The sequence below is a fragment of the Aquila chrysaetos genome, chromosome 1 (assembly GCF_900496995.4).
Source record: "Aquila chrysaetos chrysaetos chromosome 1, bAquChr1.4, whole genome shotgun sequence".
In the NCBI taxonomy this organism is placed as follows: Eukaryota; Metazoa; Chordata; class Aves; order Accipitriformes; family Accipitridae; genus Aquila; species Aquila chrysaetos.
Genome location: NC_044004.1, coordinates 78,859,407 through 78,880,381, shown reverse-complemented (window position 1 = coordinate 78,880,381; position 20,975 = coordinate 78,859,407). Strand labels below are relative to the sequence as shown.

Here is a 20,975-nt window from a genome sequence, read left to right as displayed (position 1 = left end):
ACACCATGCTCATTGTGCACCCTTTGGATTTCAAGACAACAGAGGGGTTTCCCCCTGGAAAGCTTGCTGTAAGCTGGCACGGCTCTGATCCACAGGTCTCCATGAAGCTTTTGATTAAGCTACACCAGCATGCGTTGCTGAAAATCTGCCCTTGTATGTAGAATGATTTATGAAAAGCTACAGAAGAAATGCAGAATTTGCTCCTTATTTAACTGCTACTTACCTTGAAGAAAAGATGCACTTAAATCAGACGGGCTTCGGGGAAGAAGAGCCATTTTCTGGCCAAACAGCCCAAATCCCTGAGGAGTGACAGGTGACACTGGCAAGGGCAACTCAGGGTGCGTGTTCTGGTGTTATCCTGCCCACCTTGGGAACCTGAAGCAAAGAAAACCAGAATGAAAGTACACACCATCCTGCAAGAATGTCTGGATCCCAGCTGGGACTTTGGCATTATTCTTTGTCTTTCTTCAGGAACCTAACCTTTCTGTAGGACCCTACCCAGAAGTGACCATGCCTTTTACAATATAACATAGATACAGCAACAGTAGGCTAAGACAGAGCATCTTCCATTTTGAAACTTCTCTGAAGGTCAATGTGATTCTATTAAATGCAATAACATTTAAAAATCCATAATACTTTTCCCAAGATGAATTTCTCTGTTATATTTCTAAAGACTTGCACTTCTGTATCATTAGCTGTAGGTGTTTGGCAAATACAATCATACACAAATAGAGGAACGCAGTGACAAACAAGAAACAATGAGCTTAAAGGTAGCCAGGTATGACAGACCACTATAGATAAAAACAATGACCAGTACTCCGGTACGCACATGTAGCTAATTATGGTGCAGGATTCAAGACACTAACATCTGAGTGGGAAGATGCTGAAATAAACTTTTAAGCCATAAACAATACTTCATAACCAGGGAGACTTCCTGAAGAAAAGGAATCCATTTGCTTTGGAAATATTTGTTAATAGTAACTCTAATAAAGGTGTATGTATCTACAGATTCTATGGTAATGCATTATGAACAGGTTAATGCATTATGAACAGGTTCATGATTTTGCTTTTTCCACTCTTGGATATATATATAAAAGCAAGCTGTGACTTTTTGTTGATTTGCTGTGTAATGGTCTTGCATTTATTTCCCAGCTGTGGGAATTGCTTAGGAAAAAATATTGATGAGTGAGGGATTTGATAACGTTCACTTCAGTTCCCAGAAGACTCATGACAAAGCATCACATCGAAGGGGAAGGAAACACTTTTCTGCATAAAAAATGGAATAGGAGACCAAAACCAAAACTAGATGCAAATATTAATGTTATAGTGACACAAGATGAAGATCTAACTGCCTTGCAATTCTCTATCAAACCCCATGTTACTTAAGATATTTATTAAAGATTTAGTACAAGCAGTGAAGAAGCCCAACCTGCAGGAGGACCTGCTCGCCCTGTTTGTAAGTATCCCTGAGGACTGGAAGGAATTTCACAGAGACTTAGTGTGTGTCCACAAAAGAAAGGGTCACAGCTTTTAGTAAGTTTTCTACAGCAACCTCCTTGTTAATTTAGAGCCCTCCGGTATGTATTTTGCTTTTGTCTTCATGCAGTCTCTTTACTGCCTTGTTTAAGCCTGAGGTTACAGCACACTTAAAAACCAAAACAATCTCCCCCAGAAAAAACAACAGACCAACCAAAAAAGGAGATGGCAACATGGTATCGGAGCTGAGAAATGGGATAAGGCAGCTCATGCTGAGCACTCGGTAGCCACTGCCACATGGGTGTCAGCACCTGAGCCAGATGCTGGGGCTTGCTTGTTGGCCTTCTGTCTCGTTTTGCACATAGTTGTGTTGTAAACCTTATTGCTCTTCAAAAATGATAAACTGCTTTGTACAAAACATCTAAATAAAGCAACTCTTTCGTATCATGCAAGAAGAGACTAAAAGCCTGTTGGAGCAGGAAAAGCACTGGCTTGCTGCCCACACTCTGCCAGCCTTTTCCGAGAGGCCCCTCTCCACGACCAGGTGGTGCAGGTCTGCACCCTGGAAAAACTGCTGAGCTGCCCACCCCCGCCTTCCCCTTCCCCGAGTGAGGGTCCTGCTGATTTCCCCCCTTGTAACTGGAAACACATCCCACGTGGGAAAGAACCGCAGCCACGTACCAGATGTGTCTGGCTGTCTGGCAACAACGACTGCTGCTGCATCCCCCCATCCCCAGACATCCAGCTATGACGTGACCATGAAAATCAGCTGCCCGGCACATAGAAGAGCAGATATCCTTGCTAGATATGCTGCTGGTGATGTGGTAAGAGTGAGACTGGAGTGTGGGATCTCCCCAGGCCTCATTAATAAGTTATACATGCAAATAAGTCGTACACAGAAAAATCCACACCGTATCCCTTTTACAAAAAGGGATATGTTATATATATGTGTGTGCCAAACGTACATGCTATGCTATAGCCATGTTTCCAACTGTCTCCTAGGATGTGACCCTGCATGTCAGTTCTTAGCTGGGTGCATGTTTTCAAATACTTCTGCAAAGGATTGAAAATGCCTATATAAATAGAAATGCTGGCTGAGTCAGAAAAATAGGAGAGAAAACATCACAGCTATCTTTCACTGATGTGCACAGGAAATGTGAATAGGCATTTTACAGAAATTTTAAGCCTGCTTATATTTGTTATTAATATAAAGTAGAGTCACTTCTAATTTATTGGTTTAACAGGACTAACACTGCTAAGGTCAGAATCATCTTAAATGCTTTAAAATCTAGTATTGATAATTTTCTTACCTCATACATCAAAACTGCCTTTTAACTTCATTCATGGATAGCCCAAATGCATAAAAACACAACAGAGGAAAAAAAAAAAAAAAGAAAAAAAAAAAACCCAAGTTTCTAGAAGAGCAAAATCTTCTGTCAAACTGAAACAAGTTCCCTCCTCCCTGGTAACATTAAAGCTTTCTGATTTATGGAAATGTTATTCAGTTCATCTTCTTAGAAATTCATTGGGTTGGAAAAATAAAAGAGTTGTTCATATTTTCAATGGAAAATGTTTATGACAACATGATTATGGAGAAAAAATGCAAGCAGACCAAAGTATAATAATAATAATGGACATTTTCAACATTATTGATCTGACTGATTTTTTTCTAATTTGCTTTCTGAAAGGCTCATATTAAAACAAGCGATCCTATTCACTAACTCCGTAAACTCCTAGTGTTACTCAGAGCAATGCAAGTTTGAACTCACTGAATTGGAATTTCAAGACTCATTCCCTCAGTTCATGTAGAGAATAAGCATGTCTGAGTAGGGTTGTGCTTTACCAGCCAAGCGCGCGCTTAGTTTTCACAGAATATATTCAGTGTGTATTTGTCTGGCAGAAGTTACTCAGCAATTTTGAGAAACTTGACCACAACGTGTTATCACCAGCAGAGATTCTTCTCCACTGAACATGCAAGTGCAACTTTTTCTGAGAAAATGTGGTTTTGTTGCTTTCAGACACAATTTGAGGACAGATTGCTCATACGCTAACAATATGACCAAATATTGATGTTCGCGTTATTTGGATAGCGATCCCATAACATACTGCATCTATCAAACAATTACCTTGTCACTAGCTCTTTAAAGTTTAGAAATATGTATATGCACAAGCAGCTTTGTTGATGTGTGTCATTCCCCACACCAATAACTTGCAGCTGGGAAACTAACAACCTAATTTGTACCTTGTTGGGCAACAAGATGTTCTGACAATTCACTGTGCAGAGGAAATCCAGACTTCTGAAAGTATTTTTTTGCTGATTCTCTGGGCTTCCAGTGGATTTTTATTGCACTCTAAACCAGGGATTGCATCCCCTAACCTATAGTGTTGAAATTATTCTGAATTTTGTTATTGACTTCAGCTGAAACAGGAATGAACTTCAATTCAGCACACAACTGCCTGCTTAGGTAAGTCTCCAGCCCCAGCTGGCTGAAACCCTACGTATGCATAGGTAAAGTCCTGTCTTTACTCTGGCCCTAGTATTTCTAAAGTGCATAGATTATTATAATGTTCAAAAAGGACTCCGGAAAAAGGCTTACATGTTTTAAAATAAATTAATAGTTTTCTTTAGCTCCTAAGGAAATGGAGGAAAAAAACCACACCCTCTTTTTGCCCTCTCTCTCTTTTTCTGGCACACATTTTGAGCCAACCATTTTCTGTATATTCTGGTTGTTATTTTTCCCATGCATATCTGCATTCCTGGCACAGTCTAGAACCAGAAATCTCACAAGATTTCTTTACAGGACAGATGAAAATATCTTGAATATTAATTAAAAAAAAATTATCCACTGAAGAGCTAAAATCCCTAAATTTCTCACTTACAGTCAGTCAAAACCATTAATCTAAACTGTTAACATGTCCAAATGGAACCCCAAAGCTGTGTCATGGCAGGCAGCGAGTGCTCTTCAAGGTTTTATACCACCCTGAGGACTGCAGTCGAGCCACGGTGGCGCTGGTACACCTTGGCAGCACCATGGACACAATTATGTCATTTCCATTCATAAACACCTTGGTTCCAACCCAAAGGGCTTAACTACATGCTTATATCTAAGCACGTTTGTAGACCTTGTGAAGCCAATGCAATTGGAGAAATATTCTACTGTGAGATTCATCCTGTGCATCTCTATATTCTTCCCTTTACCTTCTCTAACCTAAAGGTCTAGACAGCTTATTCTTCCTGACATAGAAGGGCTAATTTTTTGCTATGGTCATATAGAAAATCTTCATCATTATCACCACAATAAAGTAATTAAATAGATGAGCAAGAGAAATCCGTTGATTGCATGGAACTTATTCCTTTACTTCTACTCCTTCCTTTTTTAAATGACAACTGTTTGGAGCAAGGATCCTGCTCCTTAGTAACCTGTGAAGCAGCCAACTTGTCATTCTAGTAGTAACAATAACAGCCAAAATATTAGGAACCACATAATGTAATTTGCTATATTATGATGTGTTTGGATAGCAACTGTGAAGTTGCCATTTTTTACAGCCTTTCAGCATTCATATAGAAAAAGCCACCATTTTACTGTGTTCATTACCACACTAAGATCACCATTTTTCTAGTGACTTGCCCAAATTTTGATACCAGAATGACACCTTCTTAACTCCGCTATCTTATTTTTACAAAAGAGCGTAAAGGGGTTTCTAACGTTGTAGTGATTTCACTAGATTGAATTTAGATGTGCTTTCAAACGCAAGCAGTTAAAAACTGCTCCACAGTCATTCCTGTCTCCAGTAGCTTGCTGGATTGCACTGGGAGATAACGGCTTGACATTCTTACTGATCTTGGCCAAATGCTGTTGGTACAGTGCTCAAGGTCATTCGCAGCTTACCTCTGCATGTGCTGGGTGATGTACAGCAGCACTCAGCTGCGCTGATGGGTTCATCGTTCTCTAAGGCAGTGACCAATGTTGAGCAGCTGGCTGAAAGGCTATTTGATCTTCCCACTGCTTTGCAGGCAATACCACACTGCTCAGGGAAGGAAAAAAAAAAAACCAAAAAAACCAAAGATAAAAAAGCCCACTATTGAAAAGATTTATCAGCAAATGTAGTAGAGCCATGCTTGACCTCCATATCTTCTCTTGTTCCCCAAAGGCAGCACATGTAAGATATTTCCTGTCTTTCATGTTACTGACTGGAATGCATCATGAAGTCCAAATTTGCAACCTGCTGTCTGTTTTAGTCATTAGGCATGACTTCCTTTGTCTCTTGATGAGAGCTGCAGCCAAGTGTTCACTGTTGTAATGCATAATTTTTTCAGTATTCCCCCCCTCCCCTGAACAAACAAACAAAAAAACCCCAGCCAGGCTGAAAGTTGAAATTCACTCATCAGCCGAGGCTGCTCTGTCTTACAGAATCTTATTTCCACATCAGCACATCACACTCTGCTCTAAATCACCAAAACGTTAGTCACAGAGTAAACAGCCTACTGAATAATAAAAAGCCTCTACTAGATTTCAAAAGAGCTGATCAGCCCCAACGCTTATCCAACTGAGCACGAAAGTTGGAGTTTGCTGGCTGCAACATGGTTCTACATTCACTGATCTGTCAATAACATTCGTGCATTGTGATCTTTATATTATTTTTTTTAAATCATGTCCACTCTGCAGAGACATGCCGCAAGTTATGAAATTAAGCTATTGTGTTATCTTCGCCAACTGCTGGATCTTGGAATATTGTTCATAAAACAGTTACTTGGTAACTCCAATCATCTTCAAAGTCAACTGAAGACAATTTATAAGGACATTAAAGTATACATAGAGTGTAAAATACCAGTCTGGTTATGTTTTGAGCCCCACAAGAGGTACACAAGTACTGGTTATGCCCTCCTTCCACTAATATTATATATATATATATATATATATATATATTCAATAAATGTCTTTAAAATGAAAGAAACTCCTAGAATCCCTGATCATATTTATAAGTCTTCTGAAGCAGAGAAAAAAAGAACTAAAAAAGGCACACATGCCAAACTGACACCTAATTTGAAAACTAGATTGGTGAGAGGTATCACACCCTGACAGAAAGTGACCTGTGGGGCTGCTCTGCCAGTCTAACAATAAAAGTTTATTCCATGAGCAGCAAAATTAGCAGCATTTGATTTCCTATCTGGTTTTGCCCTTTGTCCCCTAAATCTCCTTCCAGTGCAATAAGCCTGGCCATCTGCTCTCCCCCTACACCAGCCTGAGTTGTGGATACCTGCGGCAGTTAGTCTGGAGCTGGAGACATGGGTTGGCTCAGCAGCTCCTGTCAAACCCACAAGATAACTGATGGTTTCTGATGGTGCTTCTGTCAGTCTGGGCACCAACATGAATCTTCTCCTTCTACCCAGCTCCCAGTGCTCATAGCCCTCCTAGGCAATAAAGGTGATTAAATCCCATCTCAAGTTCGGTTGAAATTGCTGAGCCGTTTTCAAGGTTATGAAGGGGAGACTGGCCGGCAGATTGGGAGGCGGACCGCAGAGGGCTGGTGTGCTAGGTTAACGAGCAGCCCATTCTTCTCATTCAGCACAAATATCCAAACCCTCACAATTAGAAATAAAACAGCCTTCGACTATGTTGCACTAACAGTTTGGCAGCTACTTTGTAAATTATGAAGCAATTTGATATTTTTTTGTATACTAACTTGACATCAGTCACTGCGAGCAAGTTGAAAAGACCTAAAGGTCAACTCATCTGTTCCTCTGCAAACACAATTGTGTCATTTATCCGTGTCCCAACTTGTAACTCAGACACAGGCTTTGTTGTTTTTAACGGTTTGGAATTTCAAGACAAAAAACTGACAAAATATCTGCCAGTTTTCTCGTTCAGTTAAAAATGTTGGTCTGAAGGGAGGAAAAACATTGAATTCAGTTCTACAACAGCAGGAGTTTCAGTCTTCCCCTTTTAGGAAAAGTTGCAGGATCCCAGACATGAGTCACCTCTTTGGAAGAAAAGGATGGAATATTACAAATTTTTTTGCCCAAGGACTTCACAAAGACGTAGAAGGCTTTAACAGAGAGTGTCTGGTCTTGCCATGCATCTCTCAGGCTCACTATTTCCAGCCTTTGCCTGACCATACCCATTACTTTGAAAGTTGTGAGCTCTGGTGGAGTAGGGATGCTCAGGCACGTTTATGCTGTTGTGTTCCCAGCTGTAGATAACACTATGCAGTTCAGTCCCTCAGCTGTAGACTGCAGGCTGATAGCCTAAATTATTCTGTTGGGAATTACTTTCCCTATAGCTTGAAGTAATTAATTGACTCTCATTACCTGTTTTACTTCTGGATTTTCTCATTAATTTTAAACAGATACTAAACAGATCATTTTGGGGAAGCTTTCACAGTGAGAATTACCAACATCTTTAATGCAAGATCCTGGCTAAGAGGCATTTTCCTCTAATTCAGTCTATTAAAAAATGTCTGAAAACAACCAATAGAACAATAAGATCTGCTTGACTGACAGCCAAGGCAGGCTATCTTACTAGCAAAATTTACTTAGCTACTTTATGATTCATGGAAACTTGTGTTCCCACCAGTGACACAAGTTAGTTATAAAGCTTTGTGTAAGGTTAATAAAACCCCCCAAATCCCCCCACCCCCAAAACTTTAGCCTATATGGCAAATCATTGTCACCTTCCATACTAGAAAGGATATTTCTGGTATATTAATGATAGAAGATCCAGAACTGGGAGGGTACATTGGAGACTGGTATTTGGCTCTAGCATTGCCACCAGATGCATTTGTAGTGTCCCTTGGGCATTTATGTAACCTTGGTTTTTACTTGTGAAGTACAACCAAATCACGTATCCTTTTCTTTAATACCCTTTTCATTGCCTGTGAATTATATCTCATTTTGGGTTATGACAAATGACAATTTCAATTTTACATTCAAATGGGATTTGAAATGCCACACAAGTTGTGTATTTAACACTTCACATCACCACATCTATTTTAAGTTAGCATCTATACACACTCCAGATAGTCCATTGAAGCCTCACTCACATTAAGCAGCAGTAAGTCCTGTTCGCTGATACGAAGAATATACCTTTTCTATACTTTGAGGTGGATTGGCCAAATCCTCATATGTCAATTCTCAAGCACAGGCGTTAGTCCCCTTTTTTGTCAGTTCAGATAAATTGACTGTGTCATTCATAACTCTGCTAATCACAGCCACATTACTCAGCATACAGTTTGGAGAGTTTTCAAACTGCCATTACAAAATATCTTAAAGAGAAGGGACAGCCACTGTGTTTCAGAACTTTGCCTGCCCATTTTGACCATCTGTGTAAATCAGCAAACAAATTTCATGATCACTTGTAAGATACAACCCAAAATTTACAACTGTTACCTGACACATATCCAAAGAGCAGAGATAGGAATGCAACTTAACCCAACAATATCCAGGCCTCTTTAAAAACAGGCAGACCTACTTTGCTAATTAATGGGTAAGCACATGTTATTCCAGATAAACAACATCTGATGGACAAGATGGATGACTGCAAAAAATAACCAACAGCAGTTTGACAAGAATGAATCAACACTGTCCGTCAGAAGGGAGAGCAGGGGGTCAACAGAAGAGAAAATCTGTAGATGATAACCAGAAATGTTTTACGTATCAATTTATTTTATGTGTGCCTAACAGAGCCCACTGGCATAATTTTTCTGTAATTTTATCGAAAATCAAGATAAATTTAAAAATAAAAGTGAAATTGATTTATAGGAGCTTGGATGTTAGTGAGAGGGTAGACTCAAAGATATTAGTACTAACCTGTGTATTTCAGGGAAACTTAGAGCCAAAGTAATGCCTATCTTCTGTAAATTGCATAATTTACATGAATCACTCAGTGCCCACAGACTAAAGCAAATTTGATAAAGAAAAAAGTAGTCCTTATTTTCATCATTGAAAGAAATATGGCTGGGCTGAGGGAAAAATAAGACTGGCACATTAAAAATCACTGTTAGGAAAAGGACTACTGGTCTGATTGCAACTCACGCGTGATTCAGTCAACTGCCTGTAACCATGAGATTGGCACTGTTTAAATTCACAGCTTTTCAAAAGGATGAAGCTTACTACTCCCTATTCATCTTTGCCACCATCTAAAGAATTAAGGGAGTGGCTGGTGATGAAGAACAAATTAATCACGTTTATTGTGACAACCATGACTGTTATAAAACAGATACTCTTACAGCACATGCTAACCTCCCACACACTTTTTCTTTCTTTATTCAAAACTTGTTGAACATTCAGTTCAGGTCCCCGGAGACACATGTCTAGAAAAGTGCTGATTCCAGGAATAAATCCATTTCAGGTACATGTAAGAGAAGTTGCTTGTAATACACTATTTGCAGTTATGTGTCTAGATGTACCGTTGTTCTCACATCTGAAGTCATGCAGTTATTTCTTAAAGAATGGCTTTGAACAGTCTTCAGGAACAACCAGCTGTGTAGAAAAATACCTAACCAAAAGATATTTATCTTTGATTTAGTTCAATATTTGATTCTTTTCTGAATATTTACTCTTTATGGTAGAGGTGGCTGAGGACAGGGAGCTATTAGGAAATTTCTAAACCAAGGTCAACTTAAGCACAGTCAATATGAAATTACTGTCAAAGCTAATATTCAAAGTTTTCAAATGGGCTGTATAAAGACTGTGGAAGGCAGGCCTGTGGAATGACAAAAATGGGAAGGCTTCAAACTGGGGAGTTTGAACTGACACACAAACTCTTGTCCTGAAAACAACTCCATCCTTGACATTGTGAGGTGTTAACAACCTTTGTCCAAGAAGACATCAGTGGAAGAATGGCTGTAGCTGTCCCTTACCTTCCCTGGCCCTACAGAGTGCAACGTGCACCCAAGCACGGGAGGGTTTGCTGCTGCACACCCCACCCAGCCTACGATCTTCCAATCTAGGCTAGAGAATCGCATTCCTATTTCATCACTGGTGCCATCACAGCGACATCAACGTTCCTCAAGCAGAACCACCCCATCCTAGCTAAGATAAAGGGCTACGCTATCATCTGGCACCACTCAATCTAGGCCGCAAAGAACAGTTACAGCCTAATTTTTCACTTTCCACACTCAGATCATACTATATTTCTCCAAGGCTAAATAGCAAATAGCTGTTCTACCCACACGCCCTGCATATTCTGACATTTAGGAATGGTGACAATTTAATGCTGACTGTTGCACTGGGTCATTTTGAGAAGATCTTCCATAGTCACAACACGATGATGAAACTTATTTGTCTGCCCTGTGCTTCAGTCATCACAGGCAGGTACATGAATACAAAGTTTGGGAGGGAGAAAGCAAAGTCAGTACAGAAGAAGAGGTATTGTACGCTGGGCTGAGCTTGCAAGAGTAAATCACATCTAACTGATTACTGGCATCACACTTCATGGTCTCTGGCAGAAGTCTGTTGTGCCAGGTAGGTGTCAGGGCTCTGGATTCCTAAATATTCTTATCCTGCCCTGTTGGTGAAATTGCTGAATCTCTTCTATAGCTAAAAATATAGCTTGGCTTGATCTGTTTCCACCCACCATTAACAAGATGCAGTCCTCTGCTCACAAATTCCACTGTGAAGCAACAGGACAGCTACAATCTTGCTAAAAAATGCAAGGAGGGTAATGATGTCACTCTGTCATTCGCTCCTTTATAACTGTCAAAGGGCCAATGGCATTTTATGCATCAGAGTCCACCAACAGTAATGAAAATACAGCTTTCAGGCAAACTTCTGGGGGTGGGGGGTGGGGGGGGATGGAGGAGAAAAAAAGCTTAATAAAGAAAGGACTCTCACCACTAAATGTTTTAGATGTACCTTGCTGCTGAAGACACTAGAGAGGACTCGGTCTGACAGACTATTGGAAAGCAATGAAGTTTCAAAGCAAGACAACACAAGAAAAATGAGACTCAATGTTAAAACTAAATTATTCTCCCTTGCGTGGAGAAAGGGAATCAGAGGCCTAAAGTAAATATTTGAGTCATCTGATCCACACGCTGTAGCCACAACTCATTAGGTATCTGCTAATTACAGCTCTGAAAGATGCCATGGAGTGACACAAGGCAGCCCTAGATGTATTTAGTTAGTTTTACAACTGAGGAGCCTGAGAAACCCTTGGGTTCTTTCCTACAGTGAACAGCTTCAGCAAAGAGCCTTTCCATTAATTACAACCACATCTTGTCCTTTTTTATATATGAGAAACACTACAATCCTTATAAAAAACTATAAAACAGCCATTGTCATCTAGGGATGCTATTAATCAAGGCATTCTCATGTGTCTTCCCTTCACAGCTCCCTTGCCTAGATTTCAGCGTAACAGCTCGTTGGTTTTTAACTAAAAGCAGAATGGCCGTGTGCAGCCATTGCAGAAGGCTCAGGATTTTGATTTCAGTGCAGGAAACACTTAGCTGTGATCCCTCTTGCAAAGAGGAGACCCTGAAGTGTCTGCCAGCATTACCGGCACTGTAATGATCAATCTGACAGAAGACTGAAAATAGCTACTTTATTCTGAAAGTAACTTTCACGTTGTTGCTTCTCTCCTTCTCCACGCCTGGAAAATCAGTGCAACAAGCAGGAAAGAAGCTGAATTCTTTTTGCACTATCCCAAACAGGTTATGTCTGGGATCCAGACGTGACATAAATGACAACCTAGAATACTTAGACTCAAGATTAAGAAAAACTTTCTAACATTAAGGATAAGCAGTTGCCTAATGAAGCTGAAGGGTTGTCCTTACTGGAGATATTTAAGGACAGTTTAGAGAAGCATCTCTTAGGAATATTAGTGTAAATATTCTACTTTGGGGCAGGAGCATGTATTAAATGGCATCCTAAGATCCTTTCTGGTTGCCTGACTCTACAACTCAGCAGCCTCCCCTCCCAGGTTACCCACCCTCCGTTTTAATAGCCTTCTGTATTATTTTTAAAATCCTTCACAATTCTCCCAGGAACTCTGTGCAGATATACTTGCAACCCCTGAGGAAGACTGAAATCTCAGTTACTTAGTAATAAAAAAGCAAAAAGCAAAAAAAGGGGATTGTTATCTCATTGAGAAGTAAAAAACGAGGCAAAAGACGCACATGATAAAAGGAGATACCAGAACCACAGTAGTACGAGTTACAACAGCGATATAAATCCTGTTAACGGGTTGGCAGAAACCTGACTTTTTTTTTCATTTCTCCATCAAACTATTATACACGCCTACTGGACTACAGAAGTAAGACTAGTTCTGCCTGTTTGAGTCCCAGCCAATTTAGGTGAGTTGCAAAACTGCCCTCTGTTTGGGCCCATGTTGGACACCTTTACTGTACACCAGCCGATTTAGTCCTGCAGTGGATTAGCTTTGAAGCATCACTAGGTGAAGCGTTTTTCAAGGTGCTTAGAAAACAGTTAAGTGCTAGAGGATAACTTTGGAGTGACTTATTTATCCACCCCACCTCCTCCCCCCCCCCGATAAATAGAATAGGAACTATTTAGTTCAGATTCACTGCTTAAGGTTCCAAGTTTGTTACAGAAGTCCTCTGAGCCTTGACTTCAGTAGCCCATAACCAGGTCACCAGTTATCATAGAAACACAGAGAAGAGAGCCAAAAGGGACCACGGTTAGTTGTTTCCCCTGCCCAAAAGATCCAGCACACAGGAAGAGGACGGCTGAGTAGGACAAGCCAGCAATAGCATGGTTCTTCCATGTGGTTTTATGGAGCAGTTAACTTTTATTACCTGGTAATTATGGAGTAAGACTTCAGACAAGCTGACTCTACAGCCCACATGGCAACAGACTTGTGTGGGCAGTCAGCTCACAAAAATCATGCTGCAAGACTAATGTTTCAGAGGGGAAAGTCAGTCCATTAGGAAAGCCAAGTTCAAGAATATAGTTTAGCCATACTTTAATACTACCATTAAAGAATATAAATACCAACTCTCAAGTTAAAAAAAAAAACAAACAAACAAAAAAACCAAAACCAAACTTGCAAAACAGAAGCCAAAGAATAGGAAGAAGTCACCAGGTAAAGGCTGCAAAGACAAAAAGTACAAAATACCTTAAGAATAAAAAAAATGCTGCAGGGCAGGTGAGCTTGGATCAGATGACAAAAATATGTCCATGAACAGAAATGCAAAGAGCTTTAGAGTTGAGGTGGGAAGGCTAAGATCCATGCTGCAGAACAGACACTCGCTTATAATAAAACCACTAAAGTTGGTATAACAAGAAGAGGGAAGAGATGGCCTTAGAAGAGGAAAAAAGAAGAAATACTGAACATGCACATTTTTCAAAGCAGAAGCAGCATAATCCAGGGGTACAACAGCTGTTGCTTTAAAGCATTGGGTATTATTACCAAGGAAGTTTTTTGATATTTTTTTCTTTACTGTTCACTACTATGGTACTATTTCTTCATGTAGTCAACAATGTGAAATATGTGTGAGCAGAACTTATTAATACTTGTAAGATCAGTACTAGCATTCTTCTCTGTAGAGGCACTGAATACTTTTGAAATGAATGCTTTGGTGAACCTCAGACTGCTTTCTGCAAACTGATGCCACTTAACTAGTTTTGATCCTGTGTACCTGTTTTAAACTTTATTTAAACCTTAAACCTAAAAAGATATCAAACAATCCTAAACCATGTGATAAACAGATGCCAAAGTCATATAATTCCTGATCTCTTCTGTTCATTCTTTGCAATAAAAAGCAAAAACTACGGTTGATTTACTGTGCACTCAAACGTTGGGAGAATCCAAGAACATGTGGGATCAGTTTAGGTCAGGATCAAAACCCCATAATTTAGCTGAGAGCAGCTTCCAAACTAAGCTCATATTTTTTCAGACTGTATTTATAGTGCACTTACTATGTGCCAGTACATCATTAAATGTCCTAAGAACTAAAACAACCCTATTCTTTATTGGCAGGGTTTTTTTTTCCCCTTAAGTTTGAAATACCCATGCCAGTATAATTCTGCATGAATCGGCAACACTCACAGTATTTGGTCCCCAACTGATCTCCAGATCTGGTGGCTGCTAAGCTGTCTACAGACTTTTCTTGTTGCTGGTAAGAGATCACAGTCTCCTGTTCTCAATTTCTAACGTCCACCTCAGCCTGGCTACGACCACTGCTCCCCCTGACCAGTTTGAAGCAGGAAGTAGATTCGGTAAAAAAGCAGAAGAGACTTGGGATGAAAGTGAGTGTCTGGTTCCACCAGGAGTACAGCAGCCTCAAGTAGGCTGTTGAGAAGAGAGAGGGATAAACTACAAAAGCAGCAAACAAAGAAAGAAAAAAAGAAAACCAAAAACCCCAAAAGCTAAACAAAGAAGCCTTGAACCATTCATGCTGTTGTTAGACCTACTGCCCAGAATGCAGGACGGGGAGCGAGAGGACTGACTCTGATTTCCACCACTACGTTTGTGATATAAAACTCTCTCTCATGGGCTGCTCTGCCTGTATGATACAGATAATGATGCAATTTTCAAATATTCTGGTTTCTATACTGTGTGCTCAGCCACGTGGTGTTGTTTGAAAGTATGATTATTTCCAATCCTGCTGCATTAAAGCAGCAAACTGAGAAGAGTGTTGTGCAGGAGACAAATTGGACATGCATCAGAGATCTTAGTTTAACGTACTTATTGGAGAAATGGTGCTTTTTGATGAATGTTCAGAGCCAAAAAACTTATTCTTATCACACAGAAGTTTCTGTCTGTAGAGAAAGGCATAGCAAGAGTAATGCTGACTGGAAAAGCAGCCAGCTGACTCGGTATCTCTCTCAAACAACACTGGGACATGCTGAGCTCAGGAAGCAGTGGAAGAATGAGCAAAATCATGTCACAGACTAAATCAAGAGACACTTCTGCTTTGCAAAGTCTACAGCTGTTGCAACATCCACAAGCTTATTTGAAACAAAAAAACATGAGCTAAAAATGAGCTCTTGGAAGATAGGGGGTTTTTTTTCTTTCTTTTTTCCCTTTTACCACTTTAACGTGTGGAGAAGATATAGTGTGCGTATTAAATGGTTTCCTAAGAAGAAAATGACAGAGACAGGAATAAATACCCTGGGATTTATGCAGCCAGTGCACATTCAGTGGCAGGAAACTTTGCCAGGTTGTTATATGCACTCATGAAATGGTCTCTAACGTCTGACTGGAAAGCACTGCAACATTCAGTGGCATGTACTGAAAGGCAGCCAACATGGCCAGCATCTTGGGTTCTTCTACAACTATAACTAGCTTTATCAAACTTTAACTAGGGATGTCAATATATTTTTAGCTTGTAGTCATGAAATGGGCAATAAACATACCAGTTTGCTACTTCATACTAACATATGTTTGGTCTCAAGAGGTTAAGTACTCATCTGTATCCAAATTGTTTAAAAACTAAAAAAAAGAATAATAAAAAAATACCTTTCTTCCTGTCCATGCTTTTGAAGCATGTCAGCCTGCACGCAAATTATGGCTTTGCAGGACTTCTTATCTCTCTGATATTTCTTCACGACATAATGGCTTCAATGTAGACCTGCAAGGTAAACCACAGTTTTAAGCATGCATAACAAAACTGAGCCTTCAATCAACATGGATTTGTTGACAGGAGGGGAAAAAGCTTTGACACACAGATAACATTTTGGCTGAAAAGAAGTTCAGACTGCTGTAGCACAGACAGCAAAGGGCCTGCAATCTTTTTGCTTCCCTGAAACAAGCAGAAATAAGGGCTAGATTTTTAACTCCACTTTCAAAAGTCTGACTTCAGACCCAATAAAAACAATTACAATTGAAATTATTCTGTGAAGACAGACAAACTTGAAGTCAAGCACAAATCTCTCACCTGATACCGATTAAAAGAAGGAGCTGTGTAAGTCTTCTGATAGCCTACTACAGTCTTAGTGACATTCATAACATCAGCAGGTACTTTTGTGAATGTGGCTTTTCAATCTTAGCATCGAGAAAACCAATAAATTAAATAAGCTAAATCTGCCAGTGATCCTATAGCACTTCTTTTTCTTAAAGCAGCCAGAAAAGCAAAAAAAAAAAACAAACCCAAAACCAAACCCCAAACTCCCAACCATTTCACTACTGAGCTATAATATATTAAATCATAGATATGAGTCAACAACACCATGCTGCTGGGAAAAAATGGAAAACCATTCTGGGAAAAATAAACAGAAGTATCATCTGCAAAACACATGGCGTAACGCTTACATTTGGCTCGGCGGTGGGAAGCAGGCGGCTCAGCTGTGGGCACCATCATCCCAGGAGGATGTGGACAGAATGGAAAAAACCTGGAGAACAGAATGATGAGGGGTATGGGGAAGGCCGCTTATTAGAAAAGGCTGAAGAATTAGGGCTGCTTGTTCCGAGGAGCAGAGAAGCAGTCCTCTTTGCAGCTGTCTTTGGACGTGTGAAGAGCAGTTAGGAAGAAGGGAATAGTTTCCTCCACACTCCCCAGCCCCTTGGACAGCATTAAGCTCACTGAAGAGCATGGAGTGCCAGAGACAAGACTGAAGCAAGCATCCCTGCTGTGACTTTTAGTATACCAGGAATTATAAGTTTGTGCAATACAATTTGGCTCCTTTCTGAAAAATTCATCACGATCTTGCTAGCTGATGCATTCCTTGTACACATGTAAGTGTTTGCTCTGAAGTTGTCTTCCCCCATCACCAAAGCAAGAGTGCTCAGCATTTCCTTCTGGTGTCCACCTGGCCCTTCGTTTCAAGCTGCTCCGCTTTGATCTTCCTCCTTTCTGTTTACTGTTATTAGCTCATTAGTGGTTTGCCTGTCTTTTTCCCAAGCCTGCTCCTCTGGCTGTTGGGAAACGTGCTGGGTTCCCTTTGCTGACTCAGAATCACACTGCACTTCTCCACTAGGAGCAGCTAAAGAAACAGGAGTGATCCGGTAGTTTCCATGGGCTGACCAGGTTTCACAAAAGATGTGCTGCAAATTAAACAAACAATTCAGTTGAAATCATTTACGACGGACAGAGCTACCACTGATAGATCACCTGCTCTGGAAAAACAGGGGAAATATGTTGAATATGACTGGAAAGTATCTAGAGCTCATTTAAATACAAAGCAGCAAAATGCAAAAGTCAAGACAACCAGGAACAAATAGAGATGTGTGCATTTAGCGTCTGTCTGCTACTTACCCCAGCAGAGGCTAAATCTAGAGGGCAAGTAAGAAACAGATGAATGGCATTTTTGACAAGCACTAACTTAATCATCCTGCATAGCACATTCAGGGTCTCAGATCTACGGAGATCATAACGAATCCGTTCAGATGCAGTAAGTTTGTTCCTCTCGCAGGATAAGGACCTAACCAAAAAACTAAGGTGCCAGATAATCCAGGAAAAATTACAAAACAAAATGCTATTTGTGCTTGGTGCCCTCAATCCTGTGTCTTCTGTGAGAGCATCGTGTTCTGGAAGACATTTCTACAGCTCCCTGGTATTTCAGTTATCTTTCCAACACCACAAGCCATTTACAGATAATGGCGAAAAGGTAAAAGAAGAGCTGCTACCATAAACAGAAGAAACACAAGTGTCTGAATTAACTGAAAACAAGTTATTCAGAAAGATCCTGACACTCCTACTTCAGCTACCCAACTGCAGATATTGGGCATATTCACAGTACGATTAAACCATCCCAAGCAGCTAAGTATTTTTTCCCATTATACACTGTGGTCCATGTTAGCTAGTGTAGGGACAATTAAGGCGCATTCCTTTTTTCCTCAATGAACTTGAATTTCAAAAGCACTTAAATGCATATGTACAATTTCATCTTTATTTATATTACAAATTTTTGCTGTAGTAAGAAGGCTAACTAAAACTCAAATACAAAAATTCAAATATCATTTCTCCCTATTTGCTTTCAAGTTCCATTTTCATATTGTACTCCTTGTCCACCCACGGGAGGCCAGTGGTTCCTCGCCACCCCAGATGGCTAAAACACAAAGTCCTCCAGATCACAGATCCACAAACTACTTTTGTTGAAAAAATTGCTGTGTCTTCTGCCAAGAAAAGGTTTGTGTTGGACCTGATGGGAACAGGTCTCAGAATTATGAAACCAGCGCCTAATGCAAGGAGATAATTCATACAACTAGATACATCCCCCACAGAAAATCAGGACACAATATCTGTACCTCAGGACTATTAATACACACAATTATTAAATCTCTGTTAAAACTTTAACAATCAATTGAAGACTAATAATATAGCCCATTAGAATTAAAGGCAGATAGTGAATTCATTCCCTTTCTCCCTATAAGCCCTATTAATGTTGGGCTATATTAAATCTGTGTTTTAATTTTAAGGCTCTGAACATTTGTAAACAATTCTAAACGATAAACTGAAAATGCAAAGTATTGGCTGACAAACCCAGTTCCGCAACACCCTGCATAGGCTGTGGTTGAACCGACCAGCTGAGGCTAAGCTGAATAAGATCAGTGCGTATGTGCAGAATCCAGCAGGTACCATCCACATCCTACTTAATAATGCAAAAAGTCACTTGGAAGAAACACTTACTCAGAACCAGGTATATCCCAGCTGATCTGCTTCTGAAATCAACTCTGCCAAGCTATGTCTTGAGTTTTGTTTTTTGGGGGGTTTTTTTGTTGTTTTTTTTTTTTTTAGCGTGGGGCTGAACAGGCAAACCATGCAAACACGCTTAACCGAGCAACAGTGACCTGCTGATTGAGAACAGTGGTGTAGAAGAGATCAAAGGAAAAGTGACTTCAGCAGTAGTTCACACTCCGTCGCCCAACAGTGGAAAAGACCTGGAGGGGCAGCCTGACCCAACCTGGTTCAGCCATTTATACTGCCAGTACTCAGGAGCTACAGGCCAACTAATACCTTTGCTTCACATTCCTTGGCCTTTTAAAGATCAGTAACAATGCGAAAACCACCCACCTTTCTATCTGTTGTAAGCTAAAATAATTGCTGCCACTCGATCAAGCTTTTCTCTAACTACATTGTCGTGTTTTTTCCCCAGCGTAAGTTGAGAGATTCTCAATATGAATTCCTTGAGAAAAAGACTTTATCTGCCTCCTCCTCCCCCCAAACACAATATGCAAGTGCTTCAGGCATTATTCTCCAAATAATAGCTTTTGGTAGCAAATGAAAGGATTTTCTTTTTGTGTGAAAGCACAGCAGTGCTATTCTTAAAGAACTATCTCTTTAATATTTTTTAAAGTAACAATTTTGCATTTAAATGTTACTCTACAAAGTTAAAATGTTTCCAAGCAGCACTAGTCACTTGAGGCAGCACCATTCCCATTTGAAAGTTTGGGGAAACAGAAGAAGGGAGTGGGCAAGAAGATAAAGAGAAAAAGAAAAATCTTTTTCAGTTATGTGTTGATAAATCCAAAAATGGAAACATTTTTCAAACAACTTTTCTACGTGCAAGTATCCCAGTTTCCCAGCAACTCTGTTAGTGACATAATGTTAACTTTGTGGGAAAGTAGCTCTGCGCTGCGTTCTCTGGACAAGAAGCTAAGAGCTTTCTTGGAGTCTATTCATAACCCTGCATTTGCATTTGATAAATTGCTTCATTGTTATAGCAATCCCCCTTTAACATGATGATTAATTATTCTTGTTTTACTCCAAAAAAATATTTGTTTTAATGCTAATCTTTCAGCATTTTCTGTATCATTAGACCAGAAGCTCAGTCAAAGTTTTTCAAAACTTCCAGAAAGTTGCTTAGGTATTTTCCTCTAATAAAAATCATTTCACATAGGCTAAGTTTCTTCTACATTTTATATACGACTGGCACTAATTTTTACAGTATGATTTTTAATAGCTTTTAAACAAAATATTTAATTATCTAGACCACTATTTAAAGCTAAAAGAAAGTGAATTATAACATTGTTGTATCCATAACAACAAATAAAAAATTTTGCCCGTGTGTTTTCAATTTATATACCAAATATTTGTCAATTCCTGAACTGCATTCACAATTTCTTGAAAGGCAGGCACAGCATCCAAGTTTCTTCTAATTTATGCAGTCGTAATTTTTTTTTTTTGACATAATGGAGTTATTCATACCAGAGCAAGCAGGACCACACTCTGAGCAAGTTGGATCTTAAAAATACATATTTCAACCAAGCTAACGTCGAGGTGACTGCTTCTTTAAAACTTTTTAATAGAAATTCATCTAGGCAAGCCCTCTGTCACAGCTTCATCAGCCTTTTTGGGACAGCAGAGAAAGACTCCTCCAGGACATTTTGAGCTACCCAGCCAAGCGAGGTGAGCAATCAAGTGGAGATCTGGTTTCTGTCGCCACCCAGCATGCAATGACTAACACCCATGTTTGCAAAGGTTTCATCATTGCACTTCTGGTGAGGAGCACAACACAGCCCAGCCCTGCGTGACGCTGGGCTATTTAATAAAGCGCCGCCTCCTATCCCCTCCTTTGCAGACCTGTCCGGGCAACACCTCAGGTACTGCCATATACAGCAACGAGCATCCACCTGCAGCTTGAGAAACACCCAGCTCACACA

The 20,975-nt window shown here is 40.0% G+C and overlaps 1 long non-coding RNA gene across 1 annotated transcript in view; it reads right to left on the bottom strand.

The window, feature by feature from the left end:
- Window positions 1–5,738, bottom strand: part of LOC115345723 — a 31,267-nt gene extending 25,529 nt beyond the window's left edge. Inside the window, exons 1-2 of the long non-coding RNA XR_003924930.2 lie at window positions 5,367–5,738; window positions 224–375 (exon numbers count right to left, since the gene is read on the bottom strand). This is a non-coding gene — a long non-coding RNA (uncharacterized LOC115345723). The remainder of the gene's footprint in view (window positions 1–223; window positions 376–5,366) is intronic.
- Window positions 5,739–20,975: the final 15,237 nt, after the last annotated feature.